This window comes from Astyanax mexicanus, chromosome 6 (genome assembly GCF_023375975.1).
Source record: "Astyanax mexicanus isolate ESR-SI-001 chromosome 6, AstMex3_surface, whole genome shotgun sequence".
NCBI lineage: Eukaryota > Metazoa > Chordata > Actinopteri > Characiformes > Acestrorhamphidae > Astyanax > Astyanax mexicanus.
Window position 1 is genome coordinate 6026389 of NC_064413.1, and position 17071 is coordinate 6043459.

A 17071-nucleotide genomic window follows, 5' to 3' on the forward strand; every position below is an offset into this window, starting at 1 on the left:
GTTGCCTCCAGGACAACAGGAATTTTTCGTTTTATGCCAGATCTAACGGAACACACAGAATATTTTTTTCTATTATAAGTCCTGGGGATCATGAAGAAGTTTGTTGGTAAATGTGAGATGAGCTGTTGTGTTTCTTTTTGGTCAGCAGTGTTTTTTTTATCTTGGAACTCTCTCATGGAGACCATTTTCACCCAGTCTCTTATTATTCTTACTATTGAATCATAAACACTGACCTTAACTGAGGCCTTAAGTGAGACCTGCAGTTCTTCAAATGATGTTCTGGGTTCTTATGGGACCTCCTGGATGAGTTGTCCATGCCCTTTTGGAGCAATATTAGTAGGCTGGTCACTCAATGTGTGAATAATAGCTCTCACTGTGGTCCTCTGGAGTCTCAAAGCTTTAGAAATGATTTCGTTTTTTTCAGACTGACAGGATGATCAATAACTTTGTTTTGTCATCTGTTCTTGAATTTTTTTAGATTGGGGGCACACTGAAAAAAAATGATGCGTAAAATTTACTTTAAAAAAAGTTTCGCAACTTTCTGCATTTGCTTTTTTTTAAGTAAACTTAATTTCATGTAAATTTAAGTAACTTCAACTCGGTTTCAAGACTTAAATGTTACATAGAGTAAATAAGTGAACTGAACTTCAGTCAATCCTTTCTTTTAGTAAACTTTACTTCATTTATTTTTACTGAATCAATCCTTTCTTTTAATAAACTTTATTTTATTTTTGCTGAATCAATCCTTTCTTTTAGTAAATTTTACTTTATTTATTTTTCCTGAATCAATCCTTTCTTTTAGTAAACTTTCCTTTATTTATTTTGTACTGAATCAATCCTTTCTTTTAGTAAACTTTCCTTTATTTATTTTGTACTGAAACAATCCTTTCTTTTAGTAAATTTTACTTTATTTATTTTTACTGAATCAATCCTTTATTTTAGTAAACTTTCCTTTATTTATTTTGTACTGAATCAATCCTTTCTTTTAGTAAATTTTACTTTATTTATTTTTACTGAATCAATCCTTTCTTTTAGTAAACTTTCCTTTATTTATTTTGTACTGAATCAATCCTTTCTTTTAGTAAACTTTCCTTTATTTATTTTGTACTGAATCAATCCTTTCTTTTAGTAAACTTTCCTTTATTTATTTTGTACTGAATCAATCCTTTCTTTTAGTAAATTTTACTTTATTTATTTTTACTGAATCAAACCTTTCTTTTAGTAAACTTTACTTAATTTATTTTTGCTGAATCAATCCTTTCTTTTAGTAAATTTTACTTAATTTATTTTTACTGAATCAGTCCTTTCTTTTAGTAAACTTTCCTTTATTTATTTTTGCTGAATCAATCCTTTCTTTTAGTAAACTTTACTTCATTTATTTTTACTGAATCAATCCTTTCTTTTAGTAAACTTTACTTAATTTCTGCAAGTAGTTTATGATACATAATATATTATAATTCCTGAAATGTAAATATTTTTAGTTACAACACACATATTACAACACATGAATGGCATGTAATGTCATGTGTTGAGACAGTGAGACTTGGTCTGTTTGCAAAATAAATCTTTGCGATTATGTAAATATTTTGATGTGTGTTTTAACTAAAATTATATATAATAACATTGCATAAATTAAGTAATTGTAATTAGGTAATATTGTATGCAGAAATTAAGTAAAGTTTAATAAAAGAAAGGATTGATTCAGCATCTATCTATCTATCTATCCTGTAATATTGCAACTTTAAACTCGTAATATTGCAACTTTAAACTCGTAATATTGCAACTTTATTATCATAATATAATGAGTTTAATTTCATATTCTGACTTTAATCTTGTCATTTTATGATTGTATTCTCATAATATTATGACTTTGATTTCGTAATATTACGACTTTTAATTTCAATTACGATTTTTTAATTTTTTTGCTTATATTATTAACTCTCTATTATATGCACAATGACCACAGATACTAGAACTTTGTGTAAACACTAATAAAGCTTAATTGTAATATCAGGCAAATAAATAATAAAAATAAACAGAAAAGTAGTGCATCAATTAATCTGGTAAATAGAATATTTAGAATTGAGTGTTTTGGAATGCTTTTGACTATTAGAATTAAAAAAATAATAAGGATGGTACTTTAATACCATATTAAATTCAGTCCTTCTTCCAGCCCTGGCTTAAGCACAGTGAAGGCAGTGAGACTCTGACTTACAGATCCCCTCGATCCTCTTACAGATCCCTATTCCGTGAAGCCTTCAGTAGCTCAGGCAGTGGTGAACCGCCCCTTTAAACTCACGTGTGATGGCGCCACTCCAGCAGTCACTATAATCTGGCTTATGGATGGAGAACCTCTTACCCTAAACTCCAGGATGAGACTGTCGCCGGACAACATCACGCTGTCCTTCAGATTCCTGCAGGAGAGCGACAGCAAACAGTTCCAGTGCCGGGTCCTTAATGGAAGCGCCAGCGTCATAAGCAAGGATTACTGGATTGACTGTAAGTATGAAAAAACAGTAACACTGGTTACATAACACTGTCCAATCAATCAATCAACCTTTATTTTCACTCGGGAAGAAACATTGAGGGTGACCCTCACTTACAATGTTGCCAAGCCTTTATAACATCAAAGGGATTGAACACATTTAATGATAATTTGGAAATAATAAGAAATAAAATAGTAAAAAAAAAAAAAGGACACATTTTAAATCAACATTTAATAAAAATATATATGTAAAACAGAAAATTCTAAAATACCATAAAAAAACGAAAAACAAATCTGACATAAAAATAAAAAAATTATAAAATATAAAATAAGTAAATAGATAATAGTAAAAGTAAAATAAAATATTAAAAATGATAAGTGATTAAATGAGTAATAGAACTAAAAACAAGGATGAAAATACAAAACATTATAATGAAATAAAAAATAAAAGTAATAATAAATAAACAAAAAAAATTAAAAAAATAAAAAATAAAAAATATATAAATAATATAAGAAAAAAGATAAACGAATAAAAAAAAGTCATTTAAAACAGTCACAGGCTTTCTGATTATGATGATTATGATTTTCTGATGGTGTTTAGAAACTAAAAGTTTAAAATGGTTCAGTGATTCCAGCGAGCTGAGCTTCAACGTTTCCTGCAGTGAATTCCAGCGAGCTGGTGCACTGTAGCTAAAAGCAGATTTTCCCAGTTCACTAAAAACAATGCAATACACCAACAAGATTTAAACAGTCCAGAGCTGATTTTCAGTTGAATATTTCAGCATTAACCCAAATAAACGAATATAACCCAACAGAGGTATAACTAAAGCTAAAACTAAACTAAAACCTTAAAACATATTTTTTTCATTAATAGCTGAAATGTGTTTCCATGTAATATAAGTAATGAAACATATTAGACTGCTTAACATTTTATAAACATTTACTAACCTCTTAAGAAGCACTAAAGCCCCTCAGCTTTAATTTGAAAAAGGCTAAAAAAGGTAGTGGTAGTTTAGGCATGGCACTGGGTGATGTATGGGTTTAGAGGCAGGGCAGGAGGGAGCGCTGATTGGCTGAGCTGCTGCAGCTGCAGCAGTGTGCCTCTGATAGCGCTGAGACGTTATTATTATATGACTAATCTGTATATTGTGATATTGTGTCTGCATACCACAATAAAAACGTATTTTTAAAGGTTAGAAAATGTTTATAAAAGATTTAAACAGAGGGGCGCCAAGTGGTCCAGCGGTCTAATGCGCTGCCACTGTAAACGGGAGGTCACAGGTTCGAATCCCGTTTATGTAGCTCTGCCATCAGCTGCCGGCGCCCAGAGCAAGAAAATTGGCTTTGCTCCCTCCGGGTGGGTAGATGGCGCTCTCTGCACATCACCCTTAAAGGTAGCGGTGTGGAGGTATCGGAAACAAGTCGCTGCGCTTTCCTCCGAAAAAGGGGTGACTGACTTCACATGTATCGGAGGAGGCGTGTTCTCGTCCAAACCCTCCGAGGGACAATTGGATAGCCAAATTAGGAGAAAAATTTGGAAAAATCTGAAATAAATTTATTATATATATATATAAAAAGAAAATTAAGCAGGTCTGGTATGTTCCATTACTTCGGAGGAACACATTTAATAGATAGATAGATAGATAGATAGATAGATAGATAGATAGATAGATAGATAGATAGATAGATAGATAGATAGATAGATAGATAGATAGATAGATAGATAGATAGATAGATAGATAGATAGATCCCGAAGGAAATTTAGCAGCCAGTAGCAGTTACACAACACAGTCGAAACAAACAATAAGTATTGTAAAATAAAATAAGAGAGCACAGTTAGGAATATAAGACTCTAAACTGTAAAATTATAAACTGAGACTTAAAAATATATACATAAATATATAAATACAAAAAAACTATACAAAGTGTGAAAGTAATCAGTCATAGATATGAGGTAGTGCAGTAAAATAATAAATTAAGTATAGAAGGTATCAGCAGATATGACAATATTAAACATAAACCTGTGCAAGTATTGTATTATAATTTCAGCTATTAATAGAAAGGATATGGTATGTTTGTGTATTTTGGTATGCAGAGGCTCACAATATCGTCACTGTCCAATGAAAACACGTATCTTCATTTTTGTCGATTTTTAGTTTACTACATAATTTGAACAGACAAACTGTTTTTTGCACTGTGCCAAAATTTGTTGACGAACGGACCAATAGAAACTCTTCAAAATGACCTGAAATAAACTAATGTAAAATCTTTTTACATTTACTTCCATTGAAAGTTTACAAGGTGTTTTTCTCTCTTGAAAAACAGTTGCTGTTTTGGAGATAAGTGTTTTTCATTGGACAGCGACGAAATACAAATCAGTGTGAGGCATGGCCATTGTTTAAATAAATAATGCCAGGAGCCAATGGGAAATGTAACCTGCTGGAATCAAAATAAGAAAGAAAACTGTTAAATTGGCAGTAAATCTAATAAAAAAAGGCTAAAACATGGGAGCAGTAGTTTTGGAGGGGCTCTGGATGATGTATGGGTTTAGAGGTAGGGCAGGAGAGAGAGCTGATTAACTGAGTTGGAGGAGGGGGGGCAAAGCACAGTTGAACAGTTAAACAGTTGAACAGACAATAACTGTTTTTTAAAGGTTAGTAAATGTATATTAAAATGTTAAGCAAAATTAATATGTTTCATTACTTCAGAGGAAATCATTTCAGCTATTAATGAAGAGAGATCTACACCACACGCTGCATCCGCAAAGCCACCAGCATTGTGGACGACCCCACCCATCCCTCACACGGACTCTTCGCTCTGATGCCGTCCGGCAGAAGATACAGGAGCATCCGAGCCTCCACTACTAGACTCTGCAACAGCTTCATCCACCAGGCAGTCAGACTTCTCAACGCACAGAGACAGAACTGAACCCCCACCCCACCCACCACTCACCCAACACACTCGCACAAAACTAAACTGTACACCCCCCCCCCCTTTACACAAAACTAAACTGTACACCCCCCCCCCCCCCCCTTTACACTCACAAAGAACTGAACTTCACCCACACACACACCCAGTCAGCACACAGAGGCTGACATGACTTTATTTGCTGCACTCTTAAAAACTATAAACTCTACCTCAGTAACTGCTGTGATTATATATGTTCTATATGTTACAGTATGTCACACATCTCTGCACCTTATCCCCACTATACACTTATTATACCGTATCGGTACTGCACTGTCCTGTCTTTAAATTGTCTCGTCTTTTGTATTTATTGTTATTTAGTGTTATAATTTTATAATTTTATGTTGCACTGTCGTCACTCTTGCACTTTATGTTGTCTATTGCTTGTTGTTCTATGTTGCACCATGGTTCCGGAGGAACGTAATTTCATCACACTGTGTACCTGTACTCAGATGTAATGACAATAAAAGCCTCTTGACTTGACTTGACTTGAAAAAATATTGTTTAGGTTTTAGTGCCTCTTTAAGTCATTTACAGATAAAAATATTTACAGATAAAATAAAAGTACATTTCTGGTGAAACTGCTTCCAGTTTATTACTGTTATTTTGATTGGGCAGTATTGATGTATTGTAGATGGTTGGCCTGTTCTTTCCTGAAACTTTGGTAATGACACATGATACGACACATGAGATCTGATCACCAGGAAGTTCCAGTAAAAGCGTACGGAGCTATTTATGAGAGCTAGCCGGAGAATAAACTCAGAAAACACAAAAGGATCATTATCTATTATAAATTATATTTATAAATTATAAAATATAAAATAAGTAAATAGATAATAGTAAAAGTAAAATAAAATATTAAAAATGATAAGTGATTAAATGAGTAATAGAACTAAAACAAGGATGAAAATACAAAACATTATAATGAAATAAAAAATAAAAGTAATAATAAATAAACAAAAAAAAAATAAATAAATAAATAATATATAAATAATATAAGAAAAAAGATAAACGAATAAAAAAAGTTTTTAGTTTTAAGGTTTTAGTTTAGTTTTAGCTTTAGTTATATCTCTGTTGGGTTATATTCGTTTATTTGGGTTAATGCTGAAATATTCAACTGAAAATCAGCTCTGGACTGTTTAAATCTTGTTGGTGTATTGCATTGTTTTGCATTGTACAGTGCAGTATTGATGTATTGTAGATGGTTGGCCTGTTCTTTCCTGAAACTTTGGTAATGACACATGATACAACACATGAGATCTGATTACATTACCAGGAAGTTCCAGTAAAAGCGTTCGGAGCTATTTATGAGAGCTATCCGAGAATAAACTCTGAGCGCTTCAGGGTGTGGTGGATCAGAAAACACAAAAGGATCATTATCTATCATAGTGGGAAAACATATCACATTTAAAATATACTTGTAATATAATGTACACCTTCAAGAAAACACATTCTCTCTATCATTTCACTGACTTTACTTTTTCGATCCCAAATTATAACCACTTTATATATGGAAGCAGCTCGTCACATAACACACTTTCAGCATCATTTTAAGAATAAAAGAATATTATTTTAGTTTTTCTAAGTCGCTTTGATGCTTTTCTCAAATTAATTAATTAGAATTAATATTTCCACCACAGTGTGGACATTTCTCAAAACAGTTTGTACAAACAGCACCACATAATAGATGAGCAGCAAATGCTCATACTTCACTCTGAATCCTCTTCAGTCTGAACCAGAGACTGTAAAAAAGATGGACGCCGTGTCTCCGTTCCCGTTCATTCAATGAAAATGAAGCCAAAATCTTCCGCCATGTTGGCGATCCTGAAACCCGAGTCTGCGCAGTAGAGAACAGAGGAGGGAGAAAGACTGTGGATAGCAGCCTACTCATTTAAATAACCCCGCCCCTGAGGGCTGCCTCGTGGTCACAGACTGCAGAGCGGGGCGGAGCAGAGCTGACGGTCTGTTATTGGTCCCGCCCATAACCAGCCCTTTTACCATAACCACACCTTTTTTGAATAGAGCTGAATAACGTTTTAAAAAACGAATTCTGTGGGGATATAAAAACAGTATATTGACAATATAAGCAGAGGTTACACTAGCTGCTGCATTTAAATAATGGAGGTAGAATTACAGTATATTAGAAAAAAACGTGATTGAAAGTCTGTTGTCTGTTTTGCCATTGAAACCTATGGGGATGGGTGGAGTTACACAGCTTTCTGCAGCCGAACAGCAGGGGGCGCCCGACCTGTGGTGGCTTCACTTTTGAGAGACGATGCTCTGTCCAGCTATATACAGACTATGGTCTGAACTGTCCCAGACCCAGAGCTACGTATTTATATCAGTGAATCTGTCAGAGACATCAGAATGAAAAGTGAAAAGCACTTCATGCTTCCCTCTGCTGACAATTTTTATGAAGATGTGGATTTCATTTTCCAGCAGGACTTGGCACACTGCCCACACTGCAAAAAATACCAATTGGTCTTATATAATATTAACATTTTCTGAGACACTGATTTTAAAGTTTTCATTGGCTGTAAGCCAAAATCATCAACAATAAAATAAATACATTTATGCAAACACATTACTTAGCAACAACATAGTAACCATCATGGACACCATAGCAAAAACCTAGAAATAACATAGCAAACACCTAGAAACTAATTAGCAACATCATTGCAACCACCACAGACTCCCATAGCAACGCCTTAGCAACCACCTAGCAACGATTTAGCAACACCATAGCAACCTCCGTGGATACCATAGCAATGCCTTAGCAACCGCCTAGCAACAACTTAGCAACATCATAGCAACCACTTTGCAACAACATAGCAACCGCCATGGATCCCATAGCAACGCCTTAGCAACCCCCTAGCAACACCTTAGCAACCACTTAGCAACACCATAGCATCCACCACGGATACCATAGCAATGCCTTAGCAACCGCCTAGAAACACCTTAGCAACTACATAGCAACACCATAGCAACACGATAGCAACTGCCAAGGATACCTTGCAACACCGTAGCAACCACTTAGCAACACCATAGCAGCCACCACGGATACCATAGCAATGCCTTAGCAACTGCCTAGCGACACCATAGCAATTACCGTAGTGAACGCTAGGAGCCAATTTAGCCAATTTTTTCTAGTTAAACATGTAGTTGCTGACGGTATAGGCTGAACTTAGGCAAAATAAAGTGAACGCAATTTCTGTTAACAGAAACATGAGAAATTCAATATGAAGTGAAATAATTGTTAAATTAAATGACAGTAGCTGCACCATCAAATACTGGTGAAACTGCTGCCAGTAGGGTCCTGTAATGTTACAGGACAGTTTTTTTTTTACTGTATAATTCATTGTTAGAATTTCCCTGTAAAATGATATACTGTTAATTTGCTACAGTGTACGTTTAAGCTGATGTTTTCCCCGCACACCTTCTTGCAGTTCACAATTAAAGGGTGATTACGGCAAGGCCAAGCCAGACTGTAGTGGGCATTGAAAGTGTGTTCACCTGCACAGCTCAGTGCGGGGTGTTCTGCACTGGGCAGTGGGCGCCGCCCAGCGGCTTTCCCAAAGGAAAATTCTTAGCAGAGGGACCCAACATATACTGGACTCCCTCTGAAGCCGGACAGACCCAGGTCTTCACCTGCCTCGCACTGAACCCGTCACTGGAGATGCTGCAAAATAGCTCCATAACCGTGACTGTTATGGGTGAGTATAAGGGCTGCGTCCCAATTGCATACTGATAAGTAAATTAAGTTTTTGTTTGAGTATGTCGCATGTAGTATGGAAAAAAGTGTCAAACTGTACACCATGTACACTCTAAAAAAGTGATTTTGTGTTTTAGTCAGGAGAACTTATATTTTATATAAAAACTGCTTGTTGATCCAATGAAAAAAATGTGATTAGAGTCAGTGCTCTTTCCACAGTGTTAAATGGCGACTTAGTTTGAGATTTAAATTCCAGATTTGAGTTTGAGATTTAAATTCCAGATTTGAGTTTGAGATTTAAATTCCAGATTTGAGTTTGAGATTTAAATTCCAGATTTGAGTTTGAGATTTAAATTCCAGATTTGAGTTTGAGATTTAAATTCCAGATTTGAGTTTGAGATTTAAATTCCAGATTTGAGTTTGAGATTTAAATTCCAGATTTGAGTTTGAGATTTAAATTCCAGATTTGAGTTTGAGATTTAAATTCCAGATTTGAGTTTGAGATTTAAATTCCAGATTTGAGTTTGAGATTTAAATTCCAGATTTGAGTTTGAGATTTAAATTCCAGATTTGAGTTTGAGATTTAAATTCCAGATTTGAGTTTGAGATTTAAATTCCAGATTTAAGTTTGAGATTTAAGTTCCAGATTTGAGTTTGAGATTTAAATTCCAGATTTGAGTTTGAGATTTAAATTCCAGATTTAAATTTGCGATTTAAATTCCAGATTTAAGTTTGAGATTTAAGTTCCAGATTTGAGTTTGAGATTTAAATTCCAGATTTAAATTTGCGATTTAAATTCCAGATTTGAGTTTGAGATTTAAATTCCAGATTTGAGTTTGAGATTTAAATTCCAGATTTAAATTTGCGATTTAAATTCCAGATTTGAGTTTGAGATTTAAATTCCAGATTTAAGTTTGAGATTTAAGTTCCAGATTTGAGTTTGAGATTTAAATTCCAGATTTGAGTTTGAGATTTAAATTCCAGATTTAAGTTTGAGATTTAAATTCCAGATTTGAGTTTGAGGTTTAAATTCCAGATTTAAATTTGCGATTTAAATTCCAGATTTGAGTTTGAGATTTAAATTCCAGATTTGAGTTTGAGATTTAAATTCCAGATTTAAGTTTGAGATTTAAATTCCAGATTTGAGTTTGAGATTTAAATTCCAGATTTAAGTTTGAGATTTAAGTTCCAGATTTGAGTTTGAGATTTAAATTCCAGATTTGAGTTTGAGGTTTAAATTCCAGATTTAAATTTGCGATTTAAATTCCAGATTTGAGTTTGAGATTTAAATTCCAAATTTGAGTTTGAGATTTAAATTCCAGATTTGAGTTTGAGATTTAAATTCCAGATTTGAGTTTGAGATTTAAATTCCAGATTTGAGTTTGAGATTTATATTCCAGATTTGAGTTTGAGATTTAAGTTCCAGATTTGAGTTTGAGATTTAAGTTCCAGATTTGAGTTTGAGATTTAAGTTCCAGATTTGAGTTTGAGATTTAAATTCCAGATTTGAGTTTGAGATTTAAGTTCCAGATTTGAGTTTGAGATTTAAATTCCAGATTTGTGCAATGAAACCACACTCAACTGATCAGTCTTAAGAATTTTAGGATTTTTGAATATACTCAATTTCTGTAAATAATCTATAAAATACACTACATACTACATAACTACATAAAAATAATTAGTAGTAATAATTGTTACTCAATTAAGCTCAATTCAGTCTGGATGCTTCACTATTACCGTTACTAATCCTGAATTACCTTAAACAGTGCTGCCATCTTGTGGTGAATTGTGGATTTGTATTATTTTTATTTAACCCTTTCACTTCTTAGTCACTTTTTTTTGTGTTTCCGTGTTTGTAGTGCCATTTATATCACAGTGATGATGAGCCTGTAGGGTTTCCGTATTTTTTTTTTGCACAAATTTGCTAATGAAAGGGTAGCTTTGGTGTGCAGGACTGATGGTAATACACTGATGGTAGGAGAGGGGTTGTGGGTAGGCCTGTCATAATAAGAATGTTTAAGGACAATATATCATCCCAGAAATGATATAAATGATATTAAACTATATATTATAGGAATTTAATAATGATATCATTAAATGCCTCTGACATAATGACAATAGAATAGCATAACAAAGCAATCACACTTTTTTTCCCCCTATTTTTTTTGTTCCACATTTTCTCCACAATTTACACGGTCAATTCCCAATGACAGTATAACTGAATATAACCAGACTGGAACATGTTCAGCAGTATCAATGCACACCAGCTGCTGTTCACTGTCTTTAACAGTAGAACACATAAACCTTTCCTTTTTATTTGACAATATTTAATGAAATTTATATGTCCTTACTCGTCTTAAGTTTATTTAACTGAACTCAGAGCTTTTCTTTTTTTTTTTTTTTTTTTTTTTTTTTTTTTAGCAGATGAGAAACCACGCCCCAGTCCCAATAATGCAATCTCAGTCATGTCCAGTGCTGCAGCGGTGATCTGTGCCACTCTGCTGATGCTGATTTGTGCATGGACCTAAAGGGGGCGCTACAGGGGCAGAATGGCAGAATCTCGAGGAGTAAACACAGAGAGTATTAATATGCACTGTTAGCTCTATGCTGTTATAAAAAAAATAATAAATATATGTATATATATATTTTTAAATATTAGTAGTAAAGTGCCATGCTTAGCTTCTGCATTTACATCCCTTCACATTACCCGGAACAGTTAATACAGTTTGAAGAAATACTTTGTTCTCAGTAAAAAAAAAAAATGCAACTGAAGGTGAATGAAGTTTAGAAGACACATTTGCACCTGTTATGCAAATTAATGGTACAAGGAGCCACAAGAAATGATGTAATTTTTGTTAGGTTATGTTATAAAAGTATGTTTTTTTTCGTGTGTCTCAGCTGTTTAGTTTAATAAAGTAATATTAACTCAAAGTATAAGTTTTCACTTTATTTATTTCTTTTTTTTTAGCACATTAGGTGAACAATATTTAGTAATACTTAATGACTTTCCTGTCTTTAAGTGTTTTTTACTGCTGAAAATTAGGTTACAGTTCAGTCACTTAACCCTTGTGTGGTGTTCGGGTCTGTGGGACCCGTTTTCATTTTTCATCAAATGATACTAAAAAATATTTTTTCTAACTCAAACTCATTGGCATTGGCTCATTTTTTGTGAGAAACATATATCAAAACACATTTTCGATAAACACACACTGTACACCCCCCCACCCCCCCCCCCCCCTACACATTTATATTACATACAGTATGTTTGGCCAAGGGATAATAAACATTGCTTCATTTGTAAATTTGAAACTAAACAAATTTTCTACTCATATCTTGAGTTTAATTCATTTTCTTTTACATTTTATTAAAAAACTAATAAAAAAAAGAGTAGCACTTTTTGAAAGAAATGTAACATAAGAAAGGTAAAGGGCAAATATTAACCATGTAAGCTGTTTATATTGCTTGCAATTTAGGAGAAGCAAGCATGTGTAAAGCATTTTAATGTAAAATTGCTTAATTTTGCTGAATTAAATACAAGTAACAAAAATATGAACACCACACAAGGGTTAACCTATTACCTTTTGTTATATTTATTAACCCCATAAAACATCTTTTACAGTATAGTAGTCTACATTATTCCAGCATGAAGAAATACTTTGTACTTTCCCAGCTGGCCTTTCAACGTTGAATAAACGTTGAATCAACGTTGATCAACATATATCAACATCGTTTTTGAAAAGTAAATCAACGTTGATATGGCAACGTTGTTTCAACGTCATATGTTCAACCTTAAATAAACCATAGCTCACAAAAATGTGGAAATCCCATGGTTAACAGAGTGTTAACAATAAACTTACAGCACTGTAGTAAAGCTGAGTATAAAGAAAGTTACCCGCCACGACCAATCTGATTCAACATCTGATCTCAAAAACACTAAAACCATAAAACTATTAGAACATGACGGGTTAAATTAAAAAGCAGTTACTGCAAATAGAAGTAAAACACTGTTTCATTCCTCCATCCAACCGGTTTTAGAAATAGTATGGTGATGAAATGTAAAATGCTGGTTCAAAAGGCAGAAGGTTGAGGACATTACGTTGATTCAACGTTAAAATTTCAACCTTAGCACAACCATTAAACATTAAAACAACAACAGACATTACTTTAGTCATATTTCAACCACATTTCAACGTTGAAGGTCGGCTGTGAGCCAGCAGAGTTGTAGAAAAGAAAAGAAATATCATTGAAAAGTTACTTTATTTCAGTAATTTAGTTCAAAATGTGAAACTCATATATTGTATAGATGTATTACACACAGTGTGATCTATTTTAAGTGTTTTTTTTATTATTATTATTGAAGATTATGGCTTACAGCCAATGAAAACCCAAATATCAGTGTCTCAGAAAATTTGGATATTATATTATAAGACCAGTTGGTACTTTTGGCAGCGTGGCAGTGTGCCAAGTCCTGCTGGAAAATGAAATTTGCATCAAAAATAGATCACAAAGATTTTGCGGGAAAACCCTTGCACTGACTTTAGACTTGATAATAAAACACAGTGGATCAACACCAGCAGATGTTAAAACATGTCTCTTTATCAAAAACCATCACTGATCATCAGTAAATTTTACATTTCATTTGTAAATCAAGGGAGCAGAGTCTGAAGGAAGAGTGGAGAGACACACAGTCCAAACTGCTTGAGTGTCTAGTCTAGTGTGATGGTTTGTTAGAAATAAAGGCTTAAAATAGATCACTCTGTGTGTTTAATACATCTATATAATATAGATATATAGAGTTTCACATTTTGAACTGAATAACTGACATAAAGTAACTTTTTAATGACATTCAATGATACATTTTTTTGAGATGCACATGTTATACAAACAGATTATACAGGGAACCAATAGAAAAGTAATACTTAATAGCTTTCTTTCACTTTTAAAGTCTGTTTTACTGCTAAAAAAATTAGTTAAAGCAGCACTAGGTAGGATTTCCTTGATTTTTGATCTTTTTAAAGAAGTAAAATTACAGCTTGAAACTCACTGCAGCGCTGCATTGAGGTGTAATAGGAGGAATAGCGGTGCTCTCGTGTCTGTGCCGGAGCTCCTCTGAGCTCAAACCAGACTCTGTAAGTTTTCCGAGGCGGCCGCAACCAACGCTCACAAGAACTGCGACCTGCTTTCCGACCTTTAGTTCTAACAGTTCTACAAGAACTACTGGTTCATTCTTTACAAACTAACATACAGACACTCTGGCAGCAGCTGGAAAGAGACTGAATATGTCTGTGAAAGCCAGAAAACGAGAAAGAAAAACTAATGATCCTGAAACATTTATTACATTCTACAACTGTAGAGGGAGCCCGTGAGCACAAAATCTCAATCCTACCTAGTGGAGCATTAACAGTGTGGATTTTACTCATTACTCGCTTAATCAATTACCTTAAGTGTTTTTATTTATTAACCCCTATGAAACGTGTTTTACAGTGTAGTACTCCATGCACTAGTGATATGATGTAAGTGTAAATAAGAGGAATGGAAAAATTCCGTGCTAGCTGTTGTTTGTCTGGTGCAGTAAAACAGCGAGCCCCTCCCCTGGCAGGCGTTTTGTTAGGCGAGTGGCCGCGATGCTGTTTGCTCTCCACTCCTTCTGATGATAATATTGTCTGTCTCGTCTCTCTTTAACTCACCCGGCCCCTTTCATCCACAGCGTCAGACACAAAGCATGCGAGAGCTGGTAAAAACTAGCCTGTTGCTAAATGTTTGCTGGTGTGCAATCTGGTGGCGAGCGCTGGCTAATCATTTACAGTTACACAGCACAGCGTGTGATGTCATTTCAGTATTTCCATGGTGTCAGTTTATTAAAGTACACTAAGCATTATTATACTATAGTGCACTAAATGTTCTTGTAGCCATATTATTATAAATCAGAATATTTAAAGAGTGTTTTTTTTGTACTTATTATATTTCAATTGTATTAAAAAAATAAAACGAAGGTCTTACTTAAATTGTGCTAAGTGTACTTAACTGTAATAAACGGGAACTATTACAAATACATTTAATGAGTATATAATACAACTGTATGATTATTATAAACCAGTTATATTAGGAAAGTACTAAGAATTGATGTTAAATATATGTGATCTATTTACATTAGAGTATAAATATGCTTCTTGTTCCTGTTTTTTATAAGTAGCACACTTCTCATATATATATATATATATATATATATATATATATATATATATATATATATATATATATATATATATTTTAAATACACTACATTGTACTTTTTAAAAAGTATGATCAACGTTTATTTTCAAACATTTGATGAAAGCATTATATTAATGTACTTTTAATATATTTTAAATAAGTACATAAATCTGTTAGTATAGTATATTTACAGCATACTAAGACTACCTTTATGAAGGGTTTATAAATGGTTTACAATTATTTATTAATGGTTACTAATTGGGTTGTTAATACCTCAGAAATAGTTAATAATCAGTTATAACACGTACTTATATACTTAAATAGTGAACCCACAGCCATCTATATTGTTGTCCTTTCTACCTAAGTACGTGTTATAACTAATTATTAACTATTTCTAAGGCATTTAAACCTAATTAGTGACCATTAATAAACTAATTGTAAACCATTTATAAACCCTTCATAAAGGTAGTCTTATTTTAAAGTGGTTCCTACTTAATTGTACTTAAAACATATTTGGATATTTTAAAGTGGTACCATTATGTTTTCCACCAGGTTAAATATGAATGAATAAATAAGTGGTGAACACAGAGTGCATTAATAAACGTCCTTCTCTGTAAGGACAGATAAAATGTGTGTGTGTGTGTTTTATTAAAAATATGCAGGCCATTATGTTTACTGTCAACAATATCCGACTAACAAAACAAAAAAATGGCAAGCAATGTAGATCTGTTGTCTGAACAAACACTGGATACCACCTGCACACTAAAGCTCTCGCACTAGACCTCGAGCAGTTTGGACTGTGTGTCACTCCACTTGTTTCATTTCATGATGTCTCTTAATATAAAACTCCTTAATTACGGCAACTTTTAGACTCTTTGGCCCGTTTTTCTGCGCTAGAAATGCGCACCCTCTCCGCTTTTAGACTCTTTGGCCCGTTTTACTGCGCTATAAATGCGCACTCTCTCCGCTTTTAGACTCTTTGGCCCGTTTTACTGCGCTATAAATGCGCACTCTCTCTGCTTTTAGACTCTTTGGCCCGTTTTTCTGCGCTAGAAATGTGCACCCTCTCCGCTTTTAGACTCTTTTGCCCCGTTTTTCTGCGCTAGAAATGTGCACCCTCTCCGCTTTTAGACTCTTTGGCCCGTTTTTCTGCGCTAGAAATGCGCACCCTCTCCGCTTTTAGACTCTTTGGCCCGTTTTTCTGCGCTAGAAATGAGCACCCTCTCCGCTTTTAGACTCTTTGCCCCGTTTTTCTGCGCTAGAAATGCGCACCCTCTCCGCTTTTAGACTCTTTTGCCCCGTTTTTCTGCGCTAGAAATGAGCACCCTCTCCGCTTTTAGACTCTTTGCCCCGTTTTTCTGCGCTAGAAATGCGCACCCTCTCCGCTTTTAGACTCTTTTGCCCCGTTTTTCTGCGCTAGAAATGCGCACCCTCTCCGCTTTTAGACTCTTTTACCCCGTTTTTCTGCGCTAGAAATGTGCACTCCGCTTTTAGACTCTTTGGCCCGTTTCTGACACCTAGCGTTCAAACTTTGAATCTCACATTATAAAAACCTGCTTAACAGCGGGCCAACTTTCATTCTATTTCTAAAATACATCGAGGGCCGCTTTAAAAAGAGAAACGGGCCGCAAATGGCCCGCAGGCCGTAGTTTGGACACCCCTGTTTTAAACGTACAACTTATGTTTAATAGTTT

The 17071-nt window shown here is 34.2% G+C and overlaps 1 long non-coding RNA gene across 1 annotated transcript; it reads left to right on the forward strand.

The window, feature by feature from the left end:
- The first annotated feature begins 1755 nt into the window (after window positions 1-1755).
- LOC125802350 (uncharacterized) lies at window positions 1756-12095 on the forward strand. The gene is made up of 3 exons (XR_007439392.1): window positions 1756-2499; window positions 8899-9165; window positions 11586-12095. It is a non-coding gene; the product is annotated as an uncharacterized LOC125802350 (long non-coding RNA).
- The last annotated feature ends 4976 nt before the right edge of the window (window positions 12096-17071 follow it).